The sequence below is a fragment of the Grampus griseus genome (genome assembly GCF_964374135.1).
Source record: "Grampus griseus genome assembly, chromosome: 10".
Classification (NCBI taxonomy): Eukaryota; Metazoa; Chordata; class Mammalia; order Artiodactyla; family Delphinidae; genus Grampus; species Grampus griseus.
Window position 1 is genome coordinate 21594367 of NC_139004.1, and position 14861 is coordinate 21609227.

A 14861-nucleotide genomic window follows, 5' to 3' on the forward strand; every position below is an offset into this window, starting at 1 on the left:
GTTTGTCCAACGTGGCCGCCTACTCCCGGAAGCCTTTTGTGGTCTGCCAGGTCCTTGTGGCTTGAAGGACACAGACAGCCGACACCTCCTGAGCCTTGGGCTAGTGGTTGGTCACAATGATGTGCCAGTGCGGTAAATGAGAACGGGGTTTGTAGTCTAGACGGTTAACTCACTATATTGTCTTACTCTTTCGAAGATCCAAACCAGTGGAAGACATGTATAAGCGGCTCCATGTCCTTTATCTTGAATGATTCCTAAAACAATCTTTCTCCAAGCCCAGTCTAGAATCCCCTAAATTAACCTTTAGGGCCGGGAAGGTGAAGGTGTTTTGGAAAGTTGCCCATTGAGTAACAGATGCCAGGCACAGAGAAGGCACTAGAGGGCCTCCTTGCATCGTCCTATATTCTGTCCCCGGAAACCTAGAAGTGTACCTGAGCTCGAGGCGTGATCCCTGGAGCCAGCACCTGGATGACCAATTCACAGTGGTAACTGCATCCCTCTAACTGAGGTCTTACTAAGTGCCAGGCACTGAATTTAATTGATTCTCAAAATAACACTATGTAATAAGGTCTGCCGTTTAGTTAATCGCACTGTAACATTATTTTCCTGGTTTTGTAATTGTGCTGTGGTTATATAAGATGTTAACTAGGGGAAGCTGGGTGAAGGTTATAGGGATTGTTCTGTACCTTTTTTCTGGCAATTTTCTATAAGTTTAAAATTATTTCAAAATAAGACGTTTAAAAATCTCTACGATATTTTTAGAGAGGGGAAAACAGAAGTTTAGAGATGTTAAGCCACCACACATAAGAAAAGAGGATTCAAGCCCAGGTCTTTTGGAATCCACAGCCCGTGCCCTTAACCACTGCCTGCCATGCTAATTAGTTGGTAATCCACATTTCTGCAAACCCATAGGCCCTGCTTAAGTCTGTTGCTACATGGAAAACTGAAACCACCTACCCCCACACAGCCTACTACCTACACTAACATAATTTGACTGTTCAACTGTCTTCCCTAAATGTAACTCCACTATTCCACTTCTTTAGCAACATACCTTTACCATTCCAGGAAATTCTTGCCCTAGAAAGTAAAAGTTGCCGATAATTATATTTGTTTCAAGAACTTGCCCCTCAATCCATTTATGTGAACATCAAACTGTTCAACTTTCAATGGATAGGATCTAGACATTTTGTAACCGTCAACTCAAATTCTGCACCTTGCTGTGCCCATCAATCCTAAACTATTGTATCATGATCCTTGCCCAATCCTTATCCTGCTTTGAAAGATCTGCCTTAAGCCCCCAAAACCTCATAAATATCCTGACTTTGCCTTCTTCCCTGGGAGACACTACTAAGACTCTGTCAAGTAGTACTCTCTAAGAATAAACTTGGGCTGGCCTTATCAACTGATTGTTTTGGTGTTATTTGGAGGAAGCAAGCATCCAACAATATTCCCAGTATTGTCAAAAATGCAGTCTCCTGACAAACTTCCCTTCTCCTACTTGGAAAAAGGTTTGAATTGCCTTAAACTTATTTTTTTTTAATTTTCTTTATTGAATTCTCTTTAATTTGGGATTGAGCCTCCTTTTTCTTCTAAAACAGAAAGATTAGACTTAGTGTGTGAGCTCAAATATTGAAGCAGCCTGCATATACATATCTTTTTAACTATGGTTTCTGTAACCTTAGGAGTGTGCCCTAAAGGATAACACGTATCAGCAATCCTCCTCTTGGCCCATTGGAGTGGGAATAGCTGCTGTTTTCCTTCCAGATGTTCCTGAAGAGCCAAAAGGGCTCTTCGAAGTAACTAATAAAAAAGGGCCTGCTCGGCTTCCCTGGTGGCGCAGTGGTTGAGGATCCGCCTGCCGATGCGGGAGACACGGGTTTGTGCCCCCGTCCGGGAGGATCCCACATGCCGCGGAGCAGCTGGGCCCGTGGGCCATGGCCGCTGAGCCTGCGCGTCCGGAGCCTGTGCTCCGCAACGGGAGAGGCCACAACAGTGAGAGGCCCGTGTACCTCAAGAAAAAAAAAAGAAAAGGCTTGCTGTGAGTCAGAGATCTGGCACAAAAGGGAGCAGCCAAAACAACCAGGAGTTATTCTGCCAGCTCTTCCAACATTTCTGCTACAAGGAGACTCCTGGGCCCCATGAGGCCTTGAGCCAGCTCTGGGTGTTCTGCTGTGAGTGGTTAAGGCCTGAGATGCACACCAAGGAGCAGATGTTGGACTTGCTGGTGCTGGAGCAGTTCCTGACCATCCTGCCTGAGGAGCTCCAGGACTGGGTACAGGAGCCTCAACCAGAGAGTGGGGAGGAGGCAGTAGCTATGCTGGAAGATCTGGAGAGGGAGCTGGATGAATCAGGCCAACAGGTAGGAAAGGGCCCTATGCTCAGCAGAGAGATAGTTGGGAGTGAGCTTCCAGGCTGGTCCTTTGTGGGGTCTCTGGGTATCATTTACTCTGTTGGCCCTTCAGATGCCTAAATGAGCTTGCTTGTCCTCAGGTTTCAACCCAGGCCTGTGCACAGGAAGTTCTTTCTGAGACATCAGTACCTCTGGACCCAGCTAAGAAAGCAACATATCTCCAGCCTCAACCCATGGAGATCCAGCTTAAGGGTGAATCTCAGGACGCTCTACAGCAACAGGATTGTGGTTAGTATTGACACTTAGGTCATATGGCTCGCCTGGAGACCTTAGAATCATTCATCATTCAGCAGATGTATATTGAGTACTTATTATATGCCAGGCACTGTGAAAGGCACTAGGTGTAGTAAGCAAAGTGGACATGATCTTTGTTTTCATGGAGCTTATAATAATCTGATGACAGAGGCATTAAACAAACAACTAAACAAATAAATGTGCCATGATAGATTGTACATGGGGGGAGAGGGATGACAGAGAAGGTGTCTTTGAGGAAATAACATGGTAACTGAATCCTAAAAGTAGAGTAGGAATTAACCAAGTGAATAATAGAGGGGAAAGCATTCCATGCCAAAAGAGCATGTGCAAAAACAAGTGTGAAAGAAATTGGTGGGTTTGAAAGATGGCCAGTGTGACTGGAACGTGGAGAGACAGGCAGAGTAGCAGAGAGAAGATGGTCAGGAACCAGAAAATGGGGGCTTTGTGGGTCCTGTTAAGAAGTCAGTAAATCTTTACCTTTCACTGTGTGTAAGCCTAGCTCTGGGTTCTCTGAGGATCCCTGCCCTAAAGGGGTTGAGTATCCATAAAACGATAGCTGTTGATTTGAGACAGTGAATGATTATGTGCCAAATTGGAGATCAGGTTCTTAGGAGAAGAAATCTACTTCTTCAGGCCCTGGTGGTAGCAGAATGGCTGGGATTTGAACTGGGTCATAAAAAAAACGGGTAGCATTTCATTGGGCAGAGAACATCAGGAAGGCTGTTGCTCATACTTCCTCCTCTTCTAGCTCTCTCTGTCCTGCTACCCTGTTCTTCAGTTCTTCAGTGGAGATTTCTAGTTATTTAGCCCATTTTTTTCCTCCCAGTGCTTCTTTCCTTCCCTGTCCTATCAGGCCCATGACATATTTGGGTTTTGCTAATATGCTCAACATTCTCCCAGCCACCCTCACTGCACCGCCACACACATCACCACCCTGTTGGATTCATAAAACACCACCTGTGACCATACCTTCTCCACTTGCCTGCCAAACCGACTCAGAGCTATTCTTCGAGACTCACCTCAGCTGTCGCCTCCTTCAGGAAGGCTTTCTTGATACTTTCCTACATGTTTGAGTTATGTGATACCTCTTGTGCATACCTGTCACAGCAGTTAGCATATTGTATTTCCACTTCACTTGTCTGAAGCTCCTTCCATTGATTACAGTTGGTCATTCTTAGGAACCAGTTTCTTTTTTAAATGTGAAATGGACATTTTCTTTAATACTAAGATGTTAGTTAAGTTTTCTGACATGTTTTATCAATTTCTGAGGCACGATTCTTACATGTCAGCACCTTTCCTCTGGATTCACTCTTGTTGAAGTTCATCCTTTAATAATCATTTTATTGAGTCATTTGTTGAGACGTGGATGGATCTAGAGACTGTCATACAGAGTGAAGTAAGTCAGAAAGAGAAAAACAAATATTGTATATTAACGCATGTATGTGGAACTTAGAAAAATGGTACAGATGAACCGGTTTGCAGGGCAAAAATAGAGACGCAGATGTAGAGAACAAATGTATGGATACCAAAGGGGGAAAGCCGTGGTGGGGGTGTGTGTGTGTGATGAATTGGGAGATTGGGATTGACATGTATACACTGATGTGTATAAAATGGATGACTAATAAGAACCTGCTGTATAAAAAATAAAATAAAATAAAATTCAAAAATTAAAATAATAATAATTTTAGCAAGATTCTTTGGGTAGTAGACTTAGCCTTTGCATGTCGGAAAATACCCTTATTTTGCCCTCCTTCCTTTTTAATCATGGTTTAGCTAGTGTAAAATTCTAATTGACAATTTTTTTTCCTCAGCATTTTGAAGATACTACTTCACTGTCTTCTAGCTTCTATTTGCTATTAAAAGGTTACTATCAGTCTTACTGCCTTTTAAATTTTTTTAGGGATTCCATCTTTATCCATTAGTGGCTTTTAGATTTACTCTTAACCTTTATGATCTGAATTTTCATTAAAAAGTGTGTCCTGATAGGGTTTTATTTTTGTTTGTCTTGCTTCATCTGAAAATGCTCTTTTGCTCTAAGATCTCATGTTTTTCTTCAATTCTCGGAAAATTCTCAGCTACTAATTCTTTAAATTGTGCTGCTTTTAAAATTCCTTATATTATTTTCTTCTGGAACTCCCAGAATACACTGATTAGAACCTACTTATCAATCTATTCATTTAGCCACTTTTTCACATATTTTATGTCTTTGTCTCTCTGTGGTACATCCTAGTGGATTCCTCTTCTGTTATCTTTGAGTTTATTCTGTCTCTAGTTTATCCACTTCTAAAATTTCTATTTAGTTTTTATACCACATATCTTTGTTTCATTTTTGCTTATTTTATTTCATAATTCCATGCTTATTTGCCATGGATGGTATGTCATCATTTAGCTCTTTTAGGTATCTTTATTCTACTAATTTTTCAGGATTTTTGATGAAAATAACTTCATCTGGATTGAATTCATGTTCCAATTGACTTTGTGAACCATCTTTCTTAGTGTTCCATTCATTCTGAAATTTTCTTATCTAGGCTCACTTTGAGTTCTTTCTGATCTGTTTAACATCGTCTGCTTCCATGTTTAGCTATTCTGTTGTTACTGTTACCTGGCCCCCTGGAAGCAGGTTTTAGGGCTCCTGTTTCATGTCATACACAAATATCACCAGTGTAGTCACAGGCTTCCAGGTGGCTTGACATGGTTCTTGGTCAGAGTTGTATCTTTCTCTGTATGTGTCTGTGTGCTTGTGTATGTGTGTACCTGCGTGTCCCACCCAGCCTCTGGCATCAAGCAGTGAGCTGGTGCTACTCCTTTCAGGAAGTAATTTTAGGTCCCCATTTTCCTCTGGGACTAAGATTTCAGTCACTCTCTGGGGCCCAGCAGACCCACAGCTTCAACTGTAGCCACCGTGTGTATTTTTGTTTCCATTCTGGTCTGCAGAGATGTTTATCTTACTTTTTAGCACAGATGGGTTTTTAGATTTATTTTTATTTTTTACTCAGTGTATTTAGAGCTGAAGTGTGAACTCATGGCGCCATCCTGCCTAGAAGTATACCATTTTCCCCAACCTTTTTAAAATTTATTTATTTATTTATTTTAGGCTGTCTTGGGTCTTCGTTTCTGTGCGAGGGCTTTCTCCAGTTGCGGCGAGCGGGGGCCACTCTTCATCGCGGTGCGCGGGCCTCTCACTGTCGCGGCCTCTCTTGTTGAGGAGCACAGGCTCCAGACGCGCAGGCTCAGTAGTTGTGGCTCACGGGCCTAGTTGCTCCGCGGCATGTGGGATCTTCCCAGACCAGGGCTCGAACCCGTGTCCCCTGCATTAGCAGGCAGATTCTCAACCACTGCGCCACCAGGGAAGCCCCCAACCTTTTTTAGACAGTTAGAAATTGAGTTTCTGTGCTGTACTTTATTATATTAATCCATAAATTTTTTTCTCATGCTGATACGGATTTTAGTTCTATTATATGTGCAATGCTGCTTTGTAACCCATCTGCAGTAGCCATTTTTTATTTGCTAATGGCTCTAAAAGACTATGTTCTTGCATAAATGCATCTCTTTGTGTAATTTGCCTTTAACTTCTACACAGATATATCTAATGTAACTGTAACATAAATTAAAGTTTTAAAGCACCTAAGTACTTTAAGATAACCTTATATAAACCACTAACAATGAGGGTTTTTTACCATAGTGGCAAGCTGGTTTGGTGAGGAAATTATTGCAGGTTCCTGTCCTAAAAGGAAACCCCGAGGAAAGGCTTCTCTCACTCTTGGCAACATTCTTTCTCAGCTCTGCCTTATCTCTGGGTTTCTGCCCTTCACAGAATGGGAGCTCCAGGACCCAGAAGTGGCTGTCACTTTTCTCAGGCAGACTGCCAGTGAGCTTCTTCCCTCATCCACACTCTCAGAGGTCTGGAATGTGCTGTTTGACCATGGCTCCTTCTCACCCCTCATCCCAGAGTCTCTTTGGGCAACACATTTTGGCACAGTCAGCCCAGTGCTTCTGCTTAGAGTTAGGTCTGACTTGTACTACATCCTAGATCTTCAACTGGCTCCATAGTAGTCTTTCCCTTTTTTCTCCCATTTAATATCTTTTATAACACAAAGCAAACCACTTTTCCCTGCATTATTTCTACATGGTTATAAATTCTGCCCTTTACTCTGGGTCCTAAAAATGTGATTACTTCAGGGAGAACATGGTTTGAATGGGACAATCTCACTTTTTCTCAGAAACTGTTGATCATTGAGGAAGTGGCCACATCTCCCACCCTGGAAGAGTGGGGAGTGTCGGGACTCTGCTCAAAGGAACCTTTGTAGGAAAGAAAGGCAGAGGAATTATGGAATCATGCTTTCCTTGGATGAGGTCAGATGGGAGTCTAGGGTCTGCTAAAGAACCTTCTCTGTGCTAGTACTGGTTTCCTGGGAAATCTCGAATGACCCACAGAATGTAGCTTCAGGTTTGACAGATTTCCAGTGTTCTGCAAGAAGAGTAGTAATGTCTCTGGGAGCTAAAGCAATTTCTGTCTGTCCCCACATGAGAACATCCTCTTTTACCCCCTGTGTCCAGACTCTAATCTCTTTGTCCTGCCTGTTTACAAATGTGATACTTCTCTGTGGCTGATCCCAGAGGCCTTCAGAGCAACCTGCACAGAACTGTTTCATGACTCCAACTTGGTACCTGCCACTGTCAGCTTCCTCTTTCATTTTGTTCCTCCCACAGTTTCTGTTCTTTCATCCCTCTCTACTCAACTTTTGGCCTTCCTGGTGAACCCATTCTTATCTTAGGTCTTCTTCTGTTGTTTATGATGCTTGTTCATTGGACCATTCTTAATCCTCCCTGATGTTTCTCCACTCTTTTCTTGAATCACCCCCTCCCAGTCCAGCCACTGTTAGTCCTCTCTTCCTTTGCCATCTCCCAATTTCCTCCTCAAACGTTGTAAAACCATTTTGTTGGTATATTGAAGCTGTGTACTTCTAGTATAAGTGTTTCATTTTATTTCCTGTATATTTCAGTGACATTTGAATACTGTATTTTTTATTTTGGATGATGTGATATGAATTGAGAAAGAATTGGTTCAAAAGCAGGAGCTTACTGTAGATATGGAATCCCAAGAAAAGTTATCAGACCAAATCAATGGAGAGGCTCTTGAATGTGGAGAAACCCAAGAACATGAAGGATGGACAGAAAGGTATCAGAGAAACTCTTCAAATGACAGAAGATATAAATGTGATGAATGTGGAAAAAGATTCACTCAAAACTCAAGCCTCATTAGACATAAAAGAATCCACACTGGAGAGAGACCCTGTTCATGTAATGTATGTGGCAAAACTTTTATTCAGAGCTCACAACTTACTGACCATCAGAGAATACATAGCCAATTAAAACCATATCAGTGTGATGAGTGTGGAAAAGCCTTTTATTACAGTTTACACCTTGTTCAGCATCAAAGGACCCACACTGGAGAAAAAACTTTCCAATGTAATGAGTGTGAAAGCTTTTCATTACAGCTCAGGCCTTATTCAACACCAAAGGACCCACACAGGAGAGAAACCATACCAGTGTAATGACTGCGGGAAAGCTTTCTCTCTGAGCTCACATCTGATACAACATCAGAGAGTCCATACTGGAGAGAAGCCATACCAGTGTAGTGAGTGTGGGAAAAGCTTCAGTCAGAGTTCAGGCCTCTTCCATCACCAGAGAATCCACAGTGGGGAGAAACCATATGAATGTGATGAGTGTGGAAAGACTTTCAGTCATAGTTCAGCTCTTGTTGGGCACCAGTGAATACACAGTGAAGAGAGGCCCTATGAGTGTGATGTGTGTGGGAAAGCTTTCAGCTATAGCTCACATCTTCTGGGACACCAAAGAATCCACACTGGAGAGAAGGCCTATGAATGTGATGTGTGTGGAAAAGCTTTCTGGCAGAGCTCACACTTCATTGTACATCAGCGAATCCACACTGGAGAGAAGCCCTGGCGATGTCAAGAGTGATGTAGAATTTTCTGTCTATGCTCATTCCTGTGGGACATCATCAGAAAAGCACAGCTAGATGTAGGGAACTCTGTGATCCTATTGCAATTTCAGCTGTCATTTGAAAATACTTACAGAGGCTGAAATAGGCAGACACCTGACAGCTTACCAAGCAAGACATTGTGATGTTCTGCCACTAAGCACATCATGTGATGAACTGGGACTTTGGAAGGGCTCATTCCATATTCTCAAACTTTTCTTCTCTGAAGCAAGTGGCTCAGGCAATCTAAATGGTCTGTTAGACAAATAACAAGATTTTAGAGATTACTACTGTTTCTTTTCCCTTTCCCTTTTTATTTTCCCGTTTTCTTTGGAGTTGGAATAATAATCTTGTCTAAAGTGTAAATTTAGAATTAACATCTGATCTGCATTTTTTTTAAAACCATGAATTTTTGGTTAACTTGATTAAATACATTAACCAATCAATTACATACACTAAAACATTGTGCAATACAAAAGCCATTTTGTAATATTGGAATGAACTATGATTTGCACGGGTAGGATGGGTTAGTGGCAGTAGAGCAAGAAGATTTACCGTGCAATTTCCCAGTGACCTTTCACATCTTAAACCAGAGAGGGCAAACAGGCCAATGGGCTGTAGTTGGCCTGCACATGCATTTTTCTCACAAAGTTTTTTTGGTGATATAAAATTATTGCAACTACTTAAGTTCACATAAAGTCTGACTTTCCAGATTCTCTTACAAAAATGCATGATGTGGCAACCCTGGGCACCACATTCCCATGTGGGAACAACTGACTGGAGCTGATTATCACTGTTGTCTAGTTGGACATGATCCCCACTGCCACACAGACTCCTACTGTCTTATATCCCCCCCTTAATTCATTTTGTCTGTGTGAACCCTGCCCCTGCCCTAAGGGTTTCTCAGAGAGGCTTCAGGGCTCTAGGTCCCTCACCACTGAAACAGCTTCATTTTAATTCGTTTTAAGTATTGGCCTCTAAATAAGATTTCTCTGAAGAAAGGGTTTTCTGCTAGCAACAGTTTGAGGATTTAGATTAAATAATAAATTCTAAAATGTAACCTTTGAGCACCTGAAGGTAGAGGAAAGCCACTTTAAAATTTTCTTTAGATAGAATTTATAGGTAATCTATTGAAAGTCAATTATAATAGCTTCTAACCAAATTCTTAGAGACCAGTTAATCAGGTGAGATGAAAAACATAAAAACGCATGAAGGGAGTCAACATTAAGTGAAAAATTGAAAAAACACAAGGCCAAAAGCAGAGACCATTTGGGAAAGAGAACCGTTGAAATGTGAAACATTCAGTAATAGGAGCAGTTGTGGGAAAGCAGTAGGATGAGGCCTTAATGGGAGAGTAGGCAGAAGTGAAAAGAAAAAGCAGCTAAGAAATGGAAAGATGGGGATAAACTGTACGAGAGGAAGAAAGCGAAGAGAAGTTAGGGAGAAAAGGGAAAGACCAGAGATGCCAGAAAAACAAACTTCAAAGAGGAAATGGAAGCAAAATTAGTGAAAACATAATAAATGAAAAAGCAACCTTTAAAGAAACATGAAGGGGAGGTTGAGGGTTTGTAGAGGCTAGAGCCCATGTTTTGATCGTTAACCTCCCAGTGACTTCAGAGTAATAATCAACCCTTTATTTCTATGCCATGTAGGCCAAATCCCTCATATGAAAGATCCTAACCCAAACCTGAGTTCACTACTCTATGTACCACTCAGGATCCTGGTCCTGCACGGGTCTCTGAGTGTTGAGACACAGGACACCCCTCTTTACCACTCTAAGCCCCAACTTGTTGAACTCTGCTCAGCCTGAACTCTGCCTTCTTAGCAAAACCAAACAAGCAGAAGGATTCTCCTGAGGAGCAATAATATATTCTTGGCCTCTCTCTGCAAGGCATGTGGCTTGCCTGTTCCACTAAAGAGGAAAAAGCATGATGTTGTGAGATAGTAATATCCATTATAAATTAAATAATGATATATGCAAAAGGAAAAGCCCTTTGCAGAGTATAACAGTAATAGCTACCGTCTGTTGAACCCGTGTCCCACACACTATACCAAGCACCTTATTATCAATATATATCTCATGTAAACTTTCCACCTCTTCTATAAGCACTATTTATTATATCTCAATGTCTATATATAATTTATTCTTATGAAAAGCTTGTAATAAAATGAAAAGTTTTTATTATATTAAAATGTTAAATAGCCTGTTAAAGTGCTTTTAGAATAAAATCACACAACTATGTAAAACAGATTAAAAATATCAAAAATTGGAAGGGAATGACAACAAAATGTCAATAGTGGCTGTATTTAGGTGATGAAAATGGAACGATTCTCTTCTTTTCTTTCTACTTGTCTTATATTCCAAATGGAAAATTTAGAATTTATCCTACACATGTAATAAATACTTTTAAAAAATTAAAATGCTACAGAATTTTCTGAGCCTTTCTGGAGATGATTCTTTGATAGTTTTTTCAATTATTTCCTTTAGGATTGGTTTTTTTAGATTTTTCTACTTCTTGAATGAATTTTGGAACTAATGGTTTTTTCCCAGAAAACGATCAATTTCATTAAGATTTTTAAAAATTTTGGTAGCATACTTACCTCATCTGCTATTATTTGTCATTGATAACTTAATTTTCTTCTCTCACTTGGATTTACCATAGGTTTGTTGTTTTTATGGGCTCATTTACAAAGATTTCATTCTTGGATTTATTTATTAACATGACTTTTTCTATTTTTAATTCATTTACTTTTATTTTTCTTTTCTAACCTTTTCCTTGGGAATTTCTCATTCTTTTTCTGATTTCTTGAGTTGAATTCTTAGTTCATTTATTTTCTCTCTGTTGAAATAATGAAAGCAAGTGAGTATATACATCTACCAAGTGCTGATATTTTTTTTAATTGTCCACTAGTGTTTTTTCTGGGTTTTTGTTTTGCTTTGCTTTGTTTCTTGGTAGTTTTGGAAGATATAACTAGAGGGGGAGAAGGGAGGACTCTCCTTGTCATACATAGACTGTCTGCTTATGCCTTAGTAAAGAGGTCAGAGAGGCTTTATCCAAGTAGAGGAAGGACATACCTAAGCCAAGGGCAGAGACAGGATTTTAACAGGATCTGTGACAGTGGTTGGAAGCCTCATTTTGTCTGGTGTTCAACCACTCAAGTTACCACAGCTGGTGCTCCAAGGCGCTGGTGTGTTGATTCTCTGAAGTTGACGAGTGACTGAAGCCAGGGGTACCTGAAGAATACTCTGGGCTACTCAGTATGTTCACGGCCTCTAGCAAGGTTTGTGTTTGAAAACCTGATAAGAGAATTTGATACAACAAGGCACTAAATAAGGAGGGAGAAACATGCTAATAGTGCACCGTGCACTAAAGGGGGAACAGGAAATAGTTAAGCATTTTCTAGATGTTTTACTTGCTCAGTTGGCTATGAAGGACATATTATGCCAGTCAAGGGAAAGGGCTTTGGCTTTCCATCATGTAATTCTAGTGAAAGAAGAACAGGGGTTATCCTTCGTCTAAATGTTTCTCCCCAGAGAGGAGAGTTTTCTAAAGCTTACATGAAAGTCACTCATTTCTACGCTTTCTAAATGTTCCACCCATGTTTACTTGATCACTTATATTTGCCTGAAGCACAGGGAAGTTAGATCTGATTTTCATCTTAAAGGAGTTATACTCTTTTACAGGATGACTTGTCAGGCAAAGAATTTCAGAGAGAGAAAAGAGATATTGATTGCATTCTCCAAACAGGAAAATTGTTTGTAAGTTGTGAAGAATAAATAGGGTTTAAAAGCAATTATCTTTTTCTATTTACACCAGTATTAAGTTTTTATAAAAATTAAACCTTAACAGAAATATATAATGTATAAAATGCAAGTTCTCTGTAAGTTTACCCCAAGTGATAATCACTGAGAACACATTCAAGATGGTTATTTTACAAAAATGATCATATCATACTGTTTTGTAACTTACTTTTTTTACTCAGTATGTCTTTGGCATCTTATAGTTTTTAGTTTTAAAAATGATGAGGGTATAAGGGCTTCCCTGCTGGCACAGTGGTTAAGAATCTGCCTGCCAATGCAGAAGACATGGGTTCGAGCCCTGGTCCAGGAAAATCCCACAGGCCGTGAGACAACTAAACCCGTGTGCCACAACTACTGAGCCTGCGCTCTAGAGCCCATGAGCCACAACTACTGAAGTCCACATGCCTAGAGCCTGTGCTCCCAACAAGAGAATCCACCACAGTGAGAAGCCTGCACACCAAAACGAAGAGTAGCCCCAGCTCACCGCAAGCAGAGAAAAGCCCACGTGCAGCAATGAAGACCCAACGCAGCCAAATAAATAAAATAAAATTTTTAAATAAGTGATTGGGTATATAGAAATTTAAATTCCCAAATGCTGGATATTCAAGTTTCCCCATTTAAATAAAAAATGTCTCTTTGTACACATTTTCAAACATTTGTATAAGTATTTTATATGGATAATTCAAAGAAGCTAAGTTGCTGGATCAAGGAGTACAGACATATTAATTTTAAGATGTCTTCCAAAAATATACAACTAACAGTGCCTCTATTTCCACACACTTTCTAATATTGAATATTATCGATTTTTTGTCTTTAGTAATGGAAAAGATTTTTTAGATCTCATTATTGTTTTAATGTAAATTCTTTAAGTAGTAAATTTGAATACTTTTTAACAGTCATTTTTGTCTATCAATATTTGTGTTCTATAAATGCCAACTTAGGTCCTTTGCCAATTTTTCTACTGGCCTGTTCACGTTTTTCTTTTCTTTTTTTTTTTCAAGAGATCTTTGCTTATTAGGAAAATCAGCTCTGTGTCTTTGAGATGTGTGGTATATTTTACTCTGAGCTTATATTTTAGGTGGTTTTTTTTTTCATTCAAAAATCCTAAACTTTTCCATCACCAGTTCCGTTTATCTTTCTCTTCATGGCTTTTCAGTTATGTCTTTAGGGTTTTTTATGTCACACTTAGAAAGTCCCTCCCCACTCCAAGGTAGCAATAGCTTCACATTTACAAGTCTATTGTTAACACAGCAGCCAGAAAAATCTTTTCAATGCCTAAGTCTGATTAAGCTACTCCTCTGCTCAGAAATTCTGAACGGCTTTTCATCTTGGAGTACAAAACAATATCCTCGCACTCACGCAAGACCCTCATCTCTCTCTCTCTCTACTCCCAACACCCTTTTGCTCCTTCAGCTCCAGACACATAAGTCTCCTTCCTGTTCTTTGATTATTTAAAATACTCTCCATTCCAAGCCTCTGCATTTTCTATCCCTCTCCCAGAAATCCCTTTACCCCTAAGGGCCCACTCACTCATCTCCCTCAATCTTTGCTCAAGTCAATGTACTAGTGAGGTCCTCAATGACCACCCTATTAAAAGTGCATTACTCCTGGGCTTCTCTGGTGGCGCGGTGGTTGAGAGTCCGCCTGCCGATGCAGGAGACACGGATTCTGTGCCCCGGTCCGGGAAGATCCCGCATGCCGCGGAGTGGCTGGGCCCGTGAGCCATGGCCGCTGAGCCTGTGCGTCTGGAGCCTGTGCCCCGCAATGGGAGAGGCCACAGCAGTGAGAGGCCCGCGTACCGCAAAAAAAAAAAAAAAAAAAAAAAATTGCATTACTCCTTCATTGTCATCCCAAACTCCATATTTTCTTTATTTTCTCCTGAGCACTAACAACCACCATCTGATACACTATATATTTTTCTTGTTTGTTTATTGCCTGCCTCCCTACCCCCACCCTCCACACACACACACACTTAGAAGTTTTATGAAGGCACGGGCATTGTTCTACTTTAAACTAGTTCCAGCTTCTAGAACAGTGCCTGGCACAGTAGGTGAATAATCAATATTTGTGAAAGAAAGAGAAAGGAGAAAAAAAACCTAAGCTTTTCTTACCCGTCAGCTTGGCAAAGATCAAAATATTTCATAACATTTCGTTGGCAAGTATAGGTAAACATCGCAGATGCGTTCTATGATTAGTAATTTGGCACTAAGAAAAGTACAAATGCCCCTACTCTGTGCTCTAGTAAATCTTTTTCTAGGAATATATACTATGGGTATATCCTTACACACAAGAAATTATGATGTTCAGAGTAATTTATTGCAGCATTGATTGAAAAATAAAAGAATGGAAACAACCTACTTGGCCATCAATAGTGTAATTATTAATAAATTATG